This window comes from Peromyscus eremicus, chromosome 1 (genome assembly GCF_949786415.1).
Source record: "Peromyscus eremicus chromosome 1, PerEre_H2_v1, whole genome shotgun sequence".
Taxonomy (NCBI): Eukaryota; Metazoa; Chordata; class Mammalia; order Rodentia; family Cricetidae; genus Peromyscus; species Peromyscus eremicus.
The window spans coordinates 108,126,189-108,143,715 of record NC_081416.1 but is presented as its reverse complement, the minus strand read 5'-3'; the positions used below and the strand labels follow the sequence as shown (position 1 = coordinate 108,143,715).

The following is a 17,527-nucleotide window of genomic DNA, read 5'->3' as shown; positions in this document are numbered from 1 at the left end:
TTTCCTTGCTGCTGAGCTCATAAAGCACTTTCAGACATGATCATGTAGAGCTCCACGTGTTCAATAAGGAAATAATTACATTGTTTCAGCACCATTTCCTTCATTAGAGGGATAAAAGAGAACATTTACTGAGTATTTTAAATAATACTTAATAAATGTTCGCTATGCCTCTTATACAATGACCTAAATATGTACATACTATTACTGTCATTTAACATGTCATTTAGAATATTAAAGTCACCATATAACTGGCTTCCTGAGAAATTAATCAGTTTCCTAAAACTATAAAATTAATTGGTTCTATATAACCACAGTGAACATAAACAATTTTTACACTTTGTTACTTGCTAGGTTTTTACATATGTTGTCTTATTTAATTTATCCTTGCATATGTAAAGATATAAAAGTCAAGGAAGGATATGGGATGTCCCTCAGCATGATCTTGCCAGTAAATACACAGATCAAATTTAACCTTAGAATGTTCTGAGTTTTTCCATAACAACTTCGCAAGCAAATTCTTCTACGTCCAAAGACTGGACACAATTCTGCTTTAATATCCTAAAACATGCACATGAGTAATGAAAAGCCTGTTATCAGGTAGTAGCCAGAGTCACAGAGAAAGCAAGGTAGGAAAAATAAAATCTAGTGCTCCATGAGGTGCTTGTAATTCAGTCTAGATGGAGAGCCCAGTTGGAATATTCCTATGCAGAGTAGGTGCTTATTGAATTACGTTTTCAGACTCAGTGTCTTCATAATATTGTCAGGGCTGATAAAAATACATACAGATTTTAGAATGGTTCAAGGTGAAAATAAATACATTAAAAGGATCTTCATTTAAAACATCTTTATTTTTTTCATGTTTTCATCTCTCACAAAACTAAAAAGTGAACTTTATGTTCTAGCTAGCATTTCTAGAAATAAATGACAAAATTTAGACTGTCCCATCAGCTGGAAAAATGTCACTTATTGCAGTAATTTAAGCTGAACAACACTTCATAGTGATTTATAAATATTAATTAAATCCTACTTTTTTAATGATTCCAAAAAAACCCACTATTTATTGGTGTGGTGACCTACACAAGTTAGAAACTAAAGGGCTGAGGTTTCATAGCCATGGGAAGAAAGGAAGATCTTTACACCATAGTAACGACTTTCCTGTGGTCAGCTCCCTGTGGTCAGCTACACATGTATGGCTCGGTACACCGAACTCTTCTCTAGCCAGGCACTTGGTTAAAGAACTTCTTATGAATTATTTCCTTCAATCCTCAGACTCAGATTATGAGACAGATGTGGTTATCATTTTACTTTTCTAAATGAGGAGGTAAAGATTTGAGAATTACCTGCTTTGTCCCAGATCACCCACTAAAAAACAGATCTGTGGGGTTCAAGCCCAAGGGACAGACAACCGGGCAGAACAGGAGTTCCTGCATGCCCTGACACAGGCATGACGTCAGAGACATCTCTGCTCACTGGAAAATCTCTCCACCCATTTATTTTTATTTTTTTCTCTATCTTTATCTTTTTCTCTTCTCTATTTTTCTGACTCACTGTCAGTGTATTTTTTTTTTTTAATGAATGTGAGTTTTACATAGATTGCTATCCACTCCACTGAGGATCTTGATTGATCCCTCCTTAAAAAATCACCAATAAACAGCTGTCAGGGTCTAACTCTGGCGTGAACCCATCTGACATAGTTCTTTTCCGTCTACTTCCTGTAATCATTATGATGAAAACAAGAAGACGTTTCTTTGTTTTTCAGATCAAAGCACTGTGGTTTGTTCAGCATATCCTTTTCAAATCACATGCCCTGAGTGATTTTGATATGCGCCAGTCCCCAAACCACACCTACCTTCCCCATGACTTTGGAGATTCTGTTTTCTGTTCATTCTAATTCTGTTTCCTTTTCCCTTCCTTCATTTGACCACTATCTTCTCTTTTATCTCTCTAGCAGAAAAAAATTCTGCACCAATGTATATGTGCACCCATTCTAGAGGCTTTTTCAGCAACACACTGATACCAAAAGTATTCAAACCCACTTAGCTCTTCCTTCCTCAATCTCCAATTCAATGAATAACATTAACATTGGCCCAGTGGCTGAAGTCACAGACCTGAGAACGATAACTTAGTGCATTAGAATTCCCACCTCCATCACTAAGTCCATCTTCAGGTCCTATTGATTCTACCCTCAAAATAACACCTCATGTCTATTCACGTCCCACTATTTCTACTTCTACCATTTCAATCAAAGCCCATCATTTCCTCCCTATAAGAGCTTCCTAATTGTTCTCACCACTTCCACTGTCAGCCTCATACCATATTGTGAATGCAGCTAAAGTGATCTGTTAAAAGAAAACAGATCAAATCTCTCTCTCCTTTTGCATTAGGATAAAATGCAAAGTCAGGCTCTGCATGATCTAGCACTTGCCTGCCTTTTGAACATCACATTTCTCTCATCTTTTTGCTGACCGCAGTATTCACACTGGCATATGTTCTATTCACAGAGTGTGTTACATCTCTACCTGTCTCAAGTGTTTCCCATGTGTTTTTCACTTGAATTGAAAGGCTTTTCTACACGTTACCTAATTAACTTCTGGTCATCTTAGATCCAAGCTCAAATTGCATTGGGTTAGAGAAGCTCTCTGAAAGAAAAATCAGGTCCCTATTATATACCTCTCTCTCTCTCTCTCTCTCTCTCTCTCTCTCTCTCTCTCTCTCTCTCTCTCACACACACACACACACACACACACACACACACACACACACACACACACCCCTCTATATCTTTCCCTGAAAATTTAAGAATTGTGCACTTTTATTTTATTTTAGTAAATAACAAATATGTAAACAAGGAGATATGATCTTCAGACAAGCAAACTGGTACCTATTTCCAGACCAGATTCCATTCAAGCTTGCTTTATTCAGTTCATAACAAATGCATGACACTATCCCATGATATTTGAATTTACAGATGCAAACAAACCACAGTGGTGGAGACTCACTTTGTATTACACTCCTGCCTAAATTAATCTATTACTCAGTATCTACATTACAGACCCACTAGGCAGCTGTGGGCTCTTCAGGAAGACAGGGTGCCTTGTTTCAGAGTTTATTTACTTCTCCACTGGGAAGTAATCTCCCCAAGCAGATGTTTCTTGAAATGTAGCTAGAATCGTTCAAAGATTCTGATTCCATCTTCTATACTGTATCTTACTTTTCTACTGTATCCTCAAATAAGTCATAGGCTCTTTTATGAAGAAGTCAGATGTGAAATCCCATCTCTAGGCTAGTAATGCTGAGTAGCCCAGTCTATGACCTTCCTTAGTCTGTGTTTTAATAATAATTAAATAAGTCTCATAATAACACTAAAACACATTGAAATCGTCTATCTAAAAATAGTATTGAAAGAATGCACCTATCTAGTCATCCAACCAAGATGCATCAAGCTCCAGCCAAATGCAAAATACTATATTAGAACAGTGTTTTCCCGAGGTGCTTGCTGAAAAGATCAACCAAAAGTGTTGGAGGAAAAATATGTGACCTTTAAACTACAGTGACTGGTATGATGTGATTTTGGGGGCATTTGAAAAGTCCCCAGAGTCTGTTTGAGAAGTATATCAATATTGGTCCAGCAGTCACTGCTTTAAACCTCAGATTAATATTTGAGCTAGCTCAGGGAAATTCAACCTATGAAACTATCCTTGTTTGTATCATAAATTCTGGATTGACATCCAGAAAAACAGAGACAAATTGACAAAATTAAGGAGTACCCCTCCTTCTACATTGTCTGAGTTTCAGTGGAAAAATCCAGGTTCTCAGTTCTTTGAACTTATAACAAATGTGTAGGGATAAATTGAGTACATATCTTACTACTAAATGATTATCTATAAGAAGTAGTGTTAAGTTTTCCTTAGGAAAGCCAATTAAATTGCTCGGCATACTAGCTAAAGGTGCAGATTATGTCTAGAGTGACTTTTCAGGTGATGCCCAACAAAGAAATGAGCAGAGACTGGAGTTAAACTAAAATGTGAAGTTCTATTAAAATAAGTGACATTGCTATGAGACTTCTACTTATCTAGTACATCACTTTTTCTTTAAAGAAAGAAAAAATAGTTTTTGATGTTGTAATTGGTTTTTCTACTTTGAAAGTACCAGCTATTCCTTTTGACACTCCTGAGGCAATGTGAACAGTATGCTTGGCTGTCTTTTCAACATCTGTGTCATATTTTCATGTGTTCTTGTATAAAAATGGTCCTAGTTATTGTTATTTTGCAGTTTAAAAGAGAGACGAAGGCAAAATAGTTGATAGCCTATTAAAATGTGCTGGCAGATTTTGGATAAGAAATGGACTCAAATTATTATATGAATATAAAGTACTTTCGGTTATTGAGGAGAATATATTCATGGAACTGTAACATGCCATTCAGATCCTACATGTTGTACTTAAAAGATGAGACATAGTCTCCTTCCTTAAACTCAATGACATACAAGTGATGACTTAGTCATTGTGTAATATGTATCTGCTCACAGGCCTGTTCTTCCAATGGACCTAATCTCTGATTGTTTTGTTTTATGTTTGAAATCAATTAAATTTAAAAGTTCCTTTGCACAAAGAACAACTGATTAATCAGGTAGCACTCAAGCCCTGAGGAGATTTAGCACTGTGCTTAGTAAGTCAAATTTTTGAAACCTCAGCTACTAAAAACAACTAAAACCAGACTGTATTTCTGGTTTTCCTGAAATTATCAGGAAGACACTGAGACCATCATTCAAATTAGAGAAGAAATGTGTTTGAAATAAATGAAATAAGCCTGGTGGTGGAGAAAAGCGGGGTGATTTATGAGAATACCAGGAGGCCTGTGCAGCTTTAGGTGAGTTGGAGTTACAGGTCTCTGCAGACCGCAGAGGCACTTCCTTACCAGGCTAAAGATTTTGGAGTCTTTACTGTAAACAGTTGGGAGGTTTGACTAATTTCAAAACTGTTATATGTTCTTTTAAAGAGATGGCTTACCTACTATGTGGAAGGCATTTGAAGGCAGGGAAATTAGTGTTTATCATCCATATCATAAAGTACAGTTGACATCCTGATAACCAGAATTGAGTCTGCAGAGACAGATATAAATAGATTCAGATTCTTATGTGTTAAACAATGTTTAGTGGTTGATACATGGGAGAATTGTGTGGCTTTGCCTATTTACTAGATGGTGACTACACTGCCTCTTAGAGAGAATGGGCACTCTTCTCCTTAATCAATACACTTAAAATTCCTTATAGGATAACAAAATGTTATGTTTATATGTGAAATATCATAATGAAACCTAGTATTTTCCACAATTAATGTACAAAGGAGCTTTGGAGTTATTTAAAGTAATGACAGGGAAGAGAAAGAAAGAACATTAGGACCCTCGTTTAGAGTGGGCCATGTGATGTTATAGAGAGGCCAACAATGGTACCTACACCGGTTCAAGTCCTTTCTTTGGCCATACTAATCACACATTTTAGCTATCCCTTCTCTCTCTCTCTCTCTCTCTCTCTCTCTCTCTCTCTCTCTCTCTCTCTCTCTCTCTCTCTCTCAGCTTCAATTTGCTCATAAAGTTTGGAAATAGTCATATCTGCACCGTTCCTCTTATAGATGGTTGTGGGAATCTAGAGAAATCGAGTAATGAATTTCTCCATCCAGGCACTGACCTCATTAGTCTGTATTTTTTCCCCTCGCTTAGTCACTCTTTAAAGCTCTGAACTCATAAAATTCCTTTCTCTTACTTCAACAAGTCAGGTGAGAAGTGTTTACCAGTGTGGGTTCCAAAACACGAGTGTGGTCTCTGGACCCTACTCGGAGCATGCTCAGTTTTATACTCAGGCTGTCGTGGAGTTTTAACCTCCTCTGTCCCCACTCTGCACGCACCCACTTCTCATTCAGTTCTCCACATCTCACATCCACTCTGTCACCAACCTGTGGATCATGGAAGAAACCCTGAGCCTTACTCACTCGATTCAATCTGGGAGATAACATCAATAGAAAGTAAAGATGAACCAAGCATGGACCTTCTTGCTTACTTGAAAGGTAGATAGGATCTAAAGAACTATTCATTCTGTTTATAATGAAAACCAGGGAGGAAAGCCTTGGAACACGGCTTCTAAGGCACGGCACTTTGGGAATCTGTGTGGCAGCTTCAGTTTGAAAGGGGTTCCCTACCTTTTCGGAGGAGATGCTCCCCAAGCCCAGTCTGAATTAAGGAAAGTCAGGAGAGATCCATCAGCTCCTAACACAGAACTGAGGCTGGTTTCTCCAGGTTTAATTTCCAGCCTCTTCTCTTCACAGTGTGATACATCTAAAGGTTCCTAAGAAAACGTACCTTGCTTCTCAATTGAGGCACTCTCTAAATGACCCCTTAGCACTATCTGTCCCAATATTTTTTTTTTTTTTTTTACTTTTTCAAAACCTGGGCAAGGATTTTCTTTAAATAAGAAATAAAGAACAGTTTTTGAATCACAATGAAAACTGTGTAGTATGCAACCAAACACACCTGCCATACAAGCTCTCTGGCATTTCACAATGCTGGTAGGTAGGGTAGGAGTGGAGGCTTGGTCAGGGGCAAATAATTTGTTATGAAAGTGCTTAAACCAGCCCAGGTTAGTCTCGTTCCAAAACTTCTTCTCTGGTTTAAATAACTACCTGAAATTAAATAATCAAGTTTAATTGATCTGCTGCTAAAAAAAAAAAATGGTAAGAAATTTTCCCCTTATTTCAGGATCTCTTTTTGTTGTTGTTGTAGGCATAATGAGTGTATTTACTTAGGCAACTGTCATATTATTTGGTGGTGGTAAGAGATCAGAGCATAAGCGCAATTTCAAAAGCCTTCCATGGAAGAAAAATCTGTAAAAATCACTATAGCAACAAATTCTAGGACTCAGAAAGAATGGAAATAGTAACACCCACACCATAGCTATTAATTCAAACCACTAACATGTATTGAGTGCTTTTATGAGTTTGGGACCGGTGTAGCGTTTTTATGTGCACTAACTCATTTTATCTTTATAAGATAAGTGTGACTGATTACACCAGTTGTACTGAAAACATTGTGGTTCCTGGCTTGACAAACACATGGAACTATGAAACAAAATCATTGAAAATGAGATAGTCAAGTGTCAACACTGAAAGACCAGGGCCAGGGGAACATGCCAGGTGATCCAGGACTACACAGCCAGACTCTCTCAAAGCGAGAAGACTTACCCTTATAATATGAATCCCATTAAAGCAAGATTTTGTTTTATTCATCACTTTATTCTATATTAAAAATGATACCTGCCATATAGTAATGATGATGATTCCAATAATGACAATAATAGCAATAGTTATCATATACATCTTCTAATTACCTACCAATTAGCCATTTACAAAAATAAACTCATTAAACACCATGGTACCCTAGGAAGGAATGTGTTATTACAATGCTCATTTTTCTGGTGGAAAAACTGAGGTTCCAAGAACCTAAAGGAACTTCCACCTGAGTAGGATTTGAACCTGAGTGGGCAAATTCTAGAATCTATCCTTTACTTTGCATGGATGTTGTAGTCACATCACACTCTAAACACTGAATTCTGCCTGAGGAAACGTGTACAACATTTAATTGTTGTGTCTTAGGGTTGCTTTCTATTGCTGGGATGAAACACCACGACCAAAAAGCAAGTTTGGGAGGAAAGGGCTTATTTTGCTCACAATTACATATAACAGTTTATTATCAAAGCTAGTGAGGGCAAGAACTCACACAGGGCAGGGGACTGGATCCAGAAGCTGATGCAAAGGCCATAGAGGGGTGCTGCTTACTGGCTTGCTCCCCACGGCTTGGTCAGCCTGCTTTCTTATAGACTCCAGGATCACCTGCCCAGGGACGATCCCACCCACAGTGGATGGAGCCCTCTGACATTCATCACTAATTAAGAAAATTCCTATAGCTTAATCTTATGGAAGCACTTTCTCAATTGAGATTCCCTCCTCTCTTATGACTCTAGCTTTTGTCAAGTTGACATACAACAGACAGACAAATAGATGGATGGATGAAAAAAATCAAGCAAATAATTAGTATCTGGATAGAAGCAGTCTTTGAATTAAGTCTTGTGAGGGTTGGAATTCTGACTCTGTAGTTATCTCTATAAATCACCTGAGTGGGTGATTTGTGGTTATTTTCTGGTCATTAGCTTCCTCATTAGTAAAGGAACAAAAATATAGCATTCATCTAGCTGGGTCACCAGAAGAATTTGGTGGTTACATACAAAGTATGAGGGCATACTGAGGGCATCCCTGAAAAGCATGAACAACACTATGTGAGTATTTTAGATGACTTCTTAAGATCTCCCCATGATAAAGATACCTCAGGATAAGATAAAAATGATTTTTTTTCTTATAAGACTATTACAAAAGGCTCTTTCCATTCATGGCCCAATTATGAATGCAGTAAATATGAAAGCGAACAGATGGTTGGCTTGGCAGCATAGGAGGACTGCTGAGCAAAACTTCCTGTGTTCATGGAGATACTTAAATGTTTCTGAATATAGAATATTTTTATCTTTATTATGAGATCAAATTTACTTTGTTTTTGCAGCCTTTTCAAGCCTTTCATTTGGTTGGCAGACCTTATGCATATTAAAGGACAAACTTTGTAATTGACTTTTTTCCCCTAACAGGGTTTCACAGTATCACACTGACTGGCCTCAAACTATAGATCTCCCTGCCTCAGCCTCCTGAGTGATGCTGTTACTGGTGTGCCCCAGCATTCCCAGCAATATAGTTTCCCTTAAAATGGTCTGTGCCAAGGTGGCCAGCACGTTTCTTCACATTAAAAAAAAAGCTTCCTTTCTTCTGAAAGAAGGGAAAATGTGCCAGAGCCTGGGGTCTGGTGAATAGCTTTCGGGCTGAATCTGAGCACGGACTCCTCTTCCACAGAAGGTAGTCATGTGAACACCCCACTTAACAGAACAGATGGTCCAGCTTTGGGGTAAGAGATGGGAATCTTACTGATGTTTATCTTTTCTATCTTTTTCAAGTTCGTATGGCATCCCACCTCTTTTCTTGTGAGTCAGGCAAAATTGTGAAATGCTTTTCTGTCCAACTTACAGGTTAGTAAATAAAGAGGCTAAGGTAAATTCAGAGATTTAGGTTGAACCAAGCAATTTACTCCAAACTTCATATTTTCCAGAGGAGGAAACTGTGTCAGACCTTTAATATGTGCCACGTGTTCATTATTAGTTGAAACATGTGCAGATATTAGTTGAAAAATGTGAATGAGTCTTGTTCTTGGTAGGTTTAGTGATTGGATCTACATAGTATCTTCTATACATAGTATCAGCCATCTATGTTAAAAGAAAAATCTAGAAATGTATTTTGCAATATTTCAAATGTGTGTATGTGTGTGTACAAGTGTAGATGTGTGCTCACATGTATGTGCACACACATGCATGCATATGTGTGTGTTCATTCATGTGTGTACGTGTGTGTGTGTGCAGGTGCATGTGTGTGTGTTCATGTGTGGGTTCCTGTGTGTAAGTGTTCACCGATGTGTGTGTGCATGTGTGTGCATGTGTGCGCATGTGTGTGCATTTTCCTTTGCTTTTCTCTCTATTTATTTTGGATCCAGCATGGTTTCTTTTGATATTATAGTTTGCATTCATTGAGTATCAGGCATCCAGAGAGTCTCTTGTGGAAGCCGAAGGTCAGATCATTGCCTGTTTTTTTTTCTATCTGCCACTTGTAAGCTCAGGACAGCAGTTACTCAAGAAGGTACTTTTTCCCATCAGTGAAATCTGTTAGTGGCAGATGCAGGTTACCCTGCTCATGAGAAATGGGATGCAAGGGAGGAAAGTGGGAAAAACACAAGCCTCTGGCCGGATCCCGTTATAATTACTGGACTTCCACCCTTTTTTCTTCTTTCATTGCAGTGTCCCTTGGTGACTCACCCACAGTCTCAGCTATTCCCACAATGCAACCAACATTTTCCTCAATATTCTCCCACAGGGCTCCCCTTGCTTATAACATCTTACTTAGTCTCACAGCATTTGTCCCTGTCTAGCCCCATAAGAATGCTCCCTCGGGAGCCTGCATGGGACCAAACTAGGCCCTCTGAATGTGGGTGAAAGTTGTGTGGCTTGATGTGTTTGTGGGTCCCCTGGCAGTAGAACCAGGACTTACCCTGGGTACACAAACTGACTTTTTAAACCCCATTCCCTATGGTGCAATGCCATACTCAGCTTTGATGCGGGGGGGGAGGGGCTAGGTCTAGCCCCAACATAGTATGACAGCCTGTGTTGACTACTCAAGGGAGGCTTTACCCTCTGTGAGGAGGGAATGCAGGTATGTAGGGGGGAGCAAGAGAAGGAGAGGGAGGGGTAACAGGGGTTGGTATGTAAAAGGAAAGAAAAAATTTTAATGAAAAATTATATATATATATTATATATAAATTATATATATACATATATATAAAGAATGCTCCCTCAGATATGCATCTCTTCCTTTACTACCTTTATCTGTGCTGGAACCCCTGCCTAGGCTAGACTTCTAGTTTCTGTGCCATATCTGGAGGCTACAAAATGAGGCTCTTTCCAAATTTTGAAAAGGTTCATTTGGCAGACATTCTTGCTACCCTGGACAGCTACTTCACAGTCAGGAGTCCAGACTACCTCCTGCAGAGACCCATATGCCCCTGGACAGGTGGTGTATAAGACTGCTGGTCCATGAGGAGGTCTTCCCCAAGGGAGAGGGAATGGCCTTCTGTATCTCCTTCAATCTTCTAGAGCAGCTATGTTCCTGTCCCAACCGTATTCCCTGCCCTGATTTTAGTAATGGAGCAGTTTCCTCTGGGGTCCTTGTGACCCATAAAATCAGTCTCTCATTTAGACTGTCTCTCCAGCAGGGAAATAGACAAGACAGATGCAGGCTATTTTGGTTGGGCATTATTAACATTCAGTTTTGAGAACACTTTCTTTCTCAGCAGATGATCTACTTTGAAAGTCCCAGAGTTCAAAAGTTCCCATAAAAGAGATGGGACAGTGACTAGGATCATGGTAGATATGAGGAAGTCCTTGCCCAGTCAGGCATCAGGCAGCTGATGATCATGGATGGTCTCCCCTGAAGCTCCAGCCAGAAACCTCCTTTACATCACAGTCCCCAATTCTAGCTGCCTTTTTTGCTCTCTTTCCAAGAGTTGATTTATTTTAATCCTTGTCATAATGAGACCCCATCACAGAGTCATGTAATACTCTTTCTGTCCCTCTGTCAACAAGTAGATATCCATGTGTTCTTCCCACTCAGCTTCTCTCTAACCCCACCTCTCACTTATTGAACAATCTTTAGACAGCTTTTTTCTTACTGGGTCCAAAGAAGGTTACTAAGGGGATTACAAATGACTTACAGTTCTCCCACATAAAACCCATCCCGTAATGACCAAAGGTCTAATAAATTTCAAGAATAGTCCAGATGACAAGATTACATTCTTTTCATGCTGCATGACACTCCATTATATATAAATACCATATTTTCTTTATTCATTTATACAAGTATTTGTCAAATGACTAACTAAATAGAACAATCTAAACAAATTAACAACTTTTCCTTTAATAATAACTCTACATAAGAGTAAACTAGGCTGTCTCCCTGTCAGTTCCTTGTGTGTAAGAATTAGGCCAACGTATTGTCCACGTGATGTGTGAGCAGAGTAGAAAGCAAGTGATTTGTGTCTAACACATAATGACTGACAGTCTCAAAATTCAAAAGCATAGTTAGTGTTTAATGGAAACTCATCTACATTCTGGCAAAAGGCATAAGACTCAGTAGATAGAAGGGAATGCTCCAGCCAGGTCTTTGTGGATAAAGTTAATTCTGGGACTCCTGATTTGCAAATCAGGCCACAGAAACAAGGCTTCATCAGCATATCTGTTGTACACTGCAAAAAGTGACATCTATTATTTTGTTAAAGTTAGGTTCACTTGTACTTCGTAGGCAGCAACACCTAGTAAGGTCATACCATATATGGATGCCTCTGACATGTCTTAAAAGATTTGGATCATTGAATGTGCACTACTCAGCTTTCAAAGGCACAATGCAAGTGCATAGAAAGAACCTTCTTGGCTACTCTGATTGACCCTGTAAAGGGTAATAAAACAAAAATCAATTCAACAAACTTAGAAGATTGAAAAGGAACAGATTAAGATGTGCAAATGGACTTTATTTCCAGCACCGGTCATTCTGAACGTTTGTTCAGCATGCTAAGCAAATGTCAGGACTTGACAAGGTGAAGGAATTCCATTCCCTGCTGATATTCCTGACACCCACTCTAAATGAAAATGAAAGGGAAGCATGTTACTATTAGACCTAAAGCTAATACCACATCTTCAGTCACTAAGTTATGTTTAAATCACACAGAATATGGCCAGAAAGGATTGTCAAACAAAAGATCATGTCTATGCTCTTAAAACGTTGAGAAAAGTAAGTCCAACAATATCAGAAGAGTATTCCAAACATTAGAGCTGTGCAGATCATCTGTAGGATTATAGTTCAACAACCAGTTAAAAGTCCATTTAAATGCTAAAGAAGCCATATAGCAACAATGAAATGAAGATTATGCCCTGTGGCCTTAAATACTTGGATAAAATAATATAAACTCACTTAACTGGGGAGATATTTAGAGGACAAGCCTATTCTGACAGATTACTAAAATAATCGGTTATGCAGAAGAGTTGAAGATCTTCAAACTTTTTATATTTTAAAAACTCTGTTACATAGTTTTCATTTAATAAGTATTTACATTCTATTAAGTGGCCTGCAAACATAATTACTAATCCTAACACAAAATCTACATAATAGGTATTTTTATATTAGCATCTTACTATTGAAGATAATAGTTGGCAGAGTGGAGTTATAAGCTGAGTTCTATGGGGCTGGGGTGATGGCTCATTGGATAAGAGCAATTGCTCTGAAAGCATGAGGACATAAGTTTGAATCCCCATCACCCACACAAAAAGCCAGACACTGCTGCCATGATTGTAACTTCATCATTGAAGAACAGAGACCAATCCCAACAGAGCATCAGCCAGCCAGCTTAACCAAAATGGTAAACTTTGAGCTGTGAGTAGTGATGCTGCACCACACACACACACACACACACACACACACACACACACACACACACACACACACACACACTGGGATACCCTTCTTCCCAGCTTGATGAGTTGTCCATATAATCCCCGCTTCTGTATTCCATTCACTCTTCAGAGCACTAGAACTCTTATCAGTCCTCTGAAATAAATTTCCAACTGTCGTCAAGATTCTGTTTCTAAATCCGGTGGGAACATTGTGAGCCTAATATTTTATCTTACTGCAAGCTTCTCTCTGATGCTTGCTTCTTACAAAATGCCTTCTTTTATATATAGCTGCATACTACTTGAAGGATATAGTTCTGTTTGCATCTAGGACTTTTCTTCTCTACCCCCTTGTAATGGATTAATAAGGGATACATTTCAATATATCCCTTATTAATCCATTACACTCAGCCATGAATTTTCCTCTGACTTCTCACAGCCTCACTGTGGGAGTGTGTACCTGACCCTAGATTTCAGCCATGCTCTGCACCTCCCATCTACCTATCTATGACCACATCTTACCTTGGTTTCAATCCATACATCTAAATGCTCATCAGATATCTCTACTGACATAGTCCATAGCATATCACAAGGAACACTCATGGTCTTTGATTTTCAGATTATTGTTTTTATTAAATCCATTGTCTTAAAAATCACTAGTGATGTGGTGTCACACCTAGGATGTAACTGACTTCAAATTTTCAAATCCTGACTTCACTCTGCACTAACTCTATGACCTCTCAATGTCATAAGTTTCTTGTCCACAAAATGAGGACAAAAGTATCTCACATAACCTTTGTGGGGATTAGTGGAGCTATATTTGAAAAGAACCTTACTCATTATAAGACAAGTACTGCAGGGCTGGAGAGGTGTCTCAGTGGTTAAGAGCACCAGCTGCTCTTCCAGAGAACCTGAGTTCAATTCCCAGCACCAATATGGCAGCTCACACCTGTCTGTAACTCTAGTTTCAAAGGGTCTGGCACACTTGCAGAGACACACATGCAAGCACAAAAATCAATGCACATAAAAATAAGTAATTCTGTTTAAAAAAAAAAACTAAGAAGCACCACTCTAGTTACTATATCCAAGCATTTGCTTGGATTCCTCTTACTACTTCACTGTAAATTGATTTCTAGGTCCTGTCAATGTGTCTTTAATCATCTTGAAAGATTCCAGCATCCTTTCTACATTGTGTCCATCATAAATCCCAATGTGTCTTTAATCATCTTGAAAGATTCTCTAGCATCCTTTCTACGTTGTGTCCATCACAGATCCCAATGTGTCTTTAATCGTCTTGAAAGATTCTCTAGCATCCTTCCTACATTGTGTCCATCACAGATCCCAATGTGTCATTAATCATCTTGAAAGATTCTCCAGCATCCTTTCTGCTTTGCCTGCATTATAGATCCACTTGGTATTGGCACTCATCTGAAGCACTCACTGCCTTGTTTCTACTGGAGTCTCAGTGCATCCTCACTCCAGGCACCTAAGTGGATTTAGAAGGCAGCCCATGTGGAGCCTTGTAAACCTCAATGGTGTCGCTGTCTTGATTCATCCTCTAGTCCCCCACATTGCTTTCTTTCAGTTGTAGCGCTTCTCCTTGTCTCTCTGGAACTTCATCTGGCTCCTGTTCCTACACTATTATTCCCCCTCTTGGCAAGCAGACTTACCCTTCCTTCCCCTTGACATGGCAATGCCAGTTCCCACTCATCAGCATATTCACATGTGTAGTAAGTTCAAATCCACTCATGGAGTGCATTCTCTGTGCTCAATCTAGAAACTTGCCTGATGCTATCAGCCTGATAGAGATGGCCTTGCTTCAGCCTTGTGATGCCCTAAAAATAAGCCTACTCTATAAGTAGTAGTATTTATTATTGTTACTATTATTATTATTAGATTTTATGTATCTGTCTTATCCCTAGACAATAAACTAGAGGACTATGTTTTCCTCAATTCCTGGTGTCTAACCATGTGCCTAGCAAACATTAAATCCTTGTATATTTTTAAATTCAGTATAAATGGAAAATAATTATTCACTTATTTATTCCTATATTGAATGAGCCCACTATAACTCTGTGCTTTGTGTTGTAAATACGAGGAAATTTCAGCATATTCCTTTCTTGAAGGAACTGCCGACCTAATAGAAGGAACCACAGCAGTCAGGAAAACAATTAGAAGTTTATATAGCGGGTGCTGTTATAAGGGGCATGTACTGAAAGGGTATTAAGAACAGAATACATTAATTTATTGTGATGATTAAAATAAGAGATAAGGGATATACACACTGAGAGAAAGAGAGGAGAGAGAGAGAGAGAGAGAGAAGAGAGAGAGAGAGAGAGAGAGAGAGAGAGAGAGAGAGAGAGAGAGAGAGAGAGCTTTCAGAGAATTAGCTGAGTCAAGTGATTCCATTTAGTTTGAAAGGAAACAAAAAGATCGTCAGCACACAGCAGACCCTTTCCTGACTCGTTTCACTAGTTAAATTGCATTCTTAGTAAACTCTTCTCCAACCTTGGACAAAGTTACCAATAGGCAAAATTAAAGAATAATTTCTCTATGTCCACATACTCACACTATTGTTATCAATTACCCCTGATTGGACAGAAGCTTCCACAAGATTTGAATTTCCTTCTAATTTTGGTAACTATTTTATGAAATTATGGTAGTACAAAAGCACACACTTTGTATTTGCTAGACAAAAGGGCATGTTTGTGCACAAATAATGTGTTTAAGTTGTTCTTGTAGCTGTGTGTTTTTGGCCCCTCTGGAGTCAGCTAGCAGCATGCCTGTGGTACTGTTTGGTGTCCTTCAACTACCTTCATATAAAAAGACAGCCTGAAATCTTGACTGGGAATCCTTTCTTTCCAAAATCCCTTGGATCTAGGTTTTGTAATTCATCAACATTGGAAGCCCAAGTAGAGCAGGCTTTAGATATGATAAGTCACTCATAAATTTGATAATTATTATATGTATGTATTCATTAATAATATTGCTTTACTGTTAATTTTGGTGTTTTTCCTTTGAAATTAGTATGTTGGCTATGTTTCCTTTTTATTAATTTTAAAGTTAGATTACAAAGTAATGAGTTTCATTATGACTATTATATATATGTATGTATATATGTATATATATATATATATATCCTATAACTATGTTTACTTTGTTCATGCCCCTCCTCCTTCCCCTCTACCCTCCCTCTTCCCCCACCCACTCTTTCTGATGCCCTTCTTCCTCCTAGAGAGTCACCACTCTGATTTCCTGTCATATGTATCCCATTGCCCTTCTGTTTAATCTCATCCCCTTCCCATATAACTTTTGATTTGGGGGGGGGGGGTGTGAATAACTTTTCCATTGTTAAACTCCATTTGACAAAGTAAATTTCACATATGTAAGTGGGAGTCTTATTTCTCTTTCTTTTCTCCCCTGTATAGCTAGGGACCAGAACTGCATTAATCTACTATCAGCCCTTCCATAAGTGACTTAGAAAAGCAAAATACAGTTCTGAGTTTTCCTTTTGTTGTTGTCACTGCCGTTTTATTAAATTCTCCTCCTTTATGCTGCTCTAAGCTGCTGCTTCTATAGCAGTTTGGTGGTCCAACCAGTTCTCTGCACACTTTCAAGACGCAAAAATAAGGAAACACATTTCATAACTGCATAATCTAAAGAAACTTTTGTTTTTCCCTTGGAAGGAGGCATCAAGATTGTCCCATTGTACCCTCGGGTTTTTCTCTCTAAATTGACGCCTCAGTATTTGACTTATGGCACAGCCTTCAGAAAGAATATCTTTGAGGGGCTCAGGGGGGAGTATCTTTGATACTACTGGATAGCAAAGATATTTAATAACTCCATATTATAGGGGTAACCAGTTAGAAAGTAGTGTTGAGAATTTTAGAGGCAATATGGGCCAGCAATAATACACAGAATGGATAATTCTGTTGTAAAAACCAGCGTGCTTATGTGTCACCAGTAACACTGTGTATGCTGAGGAGCTGGTCTAAAATACAAAGGCAAAATCCCACACATGAGAAAGTAATGAAATAAAAGCCTTGGTTCACAAAACACTTGATCTAACACAAGGTGCACAGGAGGAGAAAATTATAGGTTTAGCCTTTGAGTTCTGCTAATGTGCAGTTATAACCCAGAGGAAAGACTAACTCGAGGAAAAGCAATATAGAATGAAAAGAGAATTTTGACATTCTAAGCCCACACGTTTGTTCTGCCTTTTTATTAGTTGACTTCTCCATTAAAGCAGGTCCCTCTAACTTTCACTTTTGTTCTCTTGCTCCCTCTCAATGCCCTCTGGCTTCCTGTCCCTCCATAAAATGCTGTTTTCCCTGTGCTTCCCCAACTTCCCAAATTCTAATATTGTCCCCCAAACTACCCCAAGGCTTTACTGCTT

At 38.6% G+C, this 17,527-nt stretch overlaps 1 protein-coding gene across 5 annotated transcripts in view; it reads left to right on the top strand.

The window, feature by feature from the left end:
- The window catches only part of Dlg2 (discs large MAGUK scaffold protein 2), an 857,262-nt gene that overhangs the window by 435,812 nt on the left and 403,923 nt on the right, over positions 1-17,527 (top strand). The window lies entirely within an intron of this gene.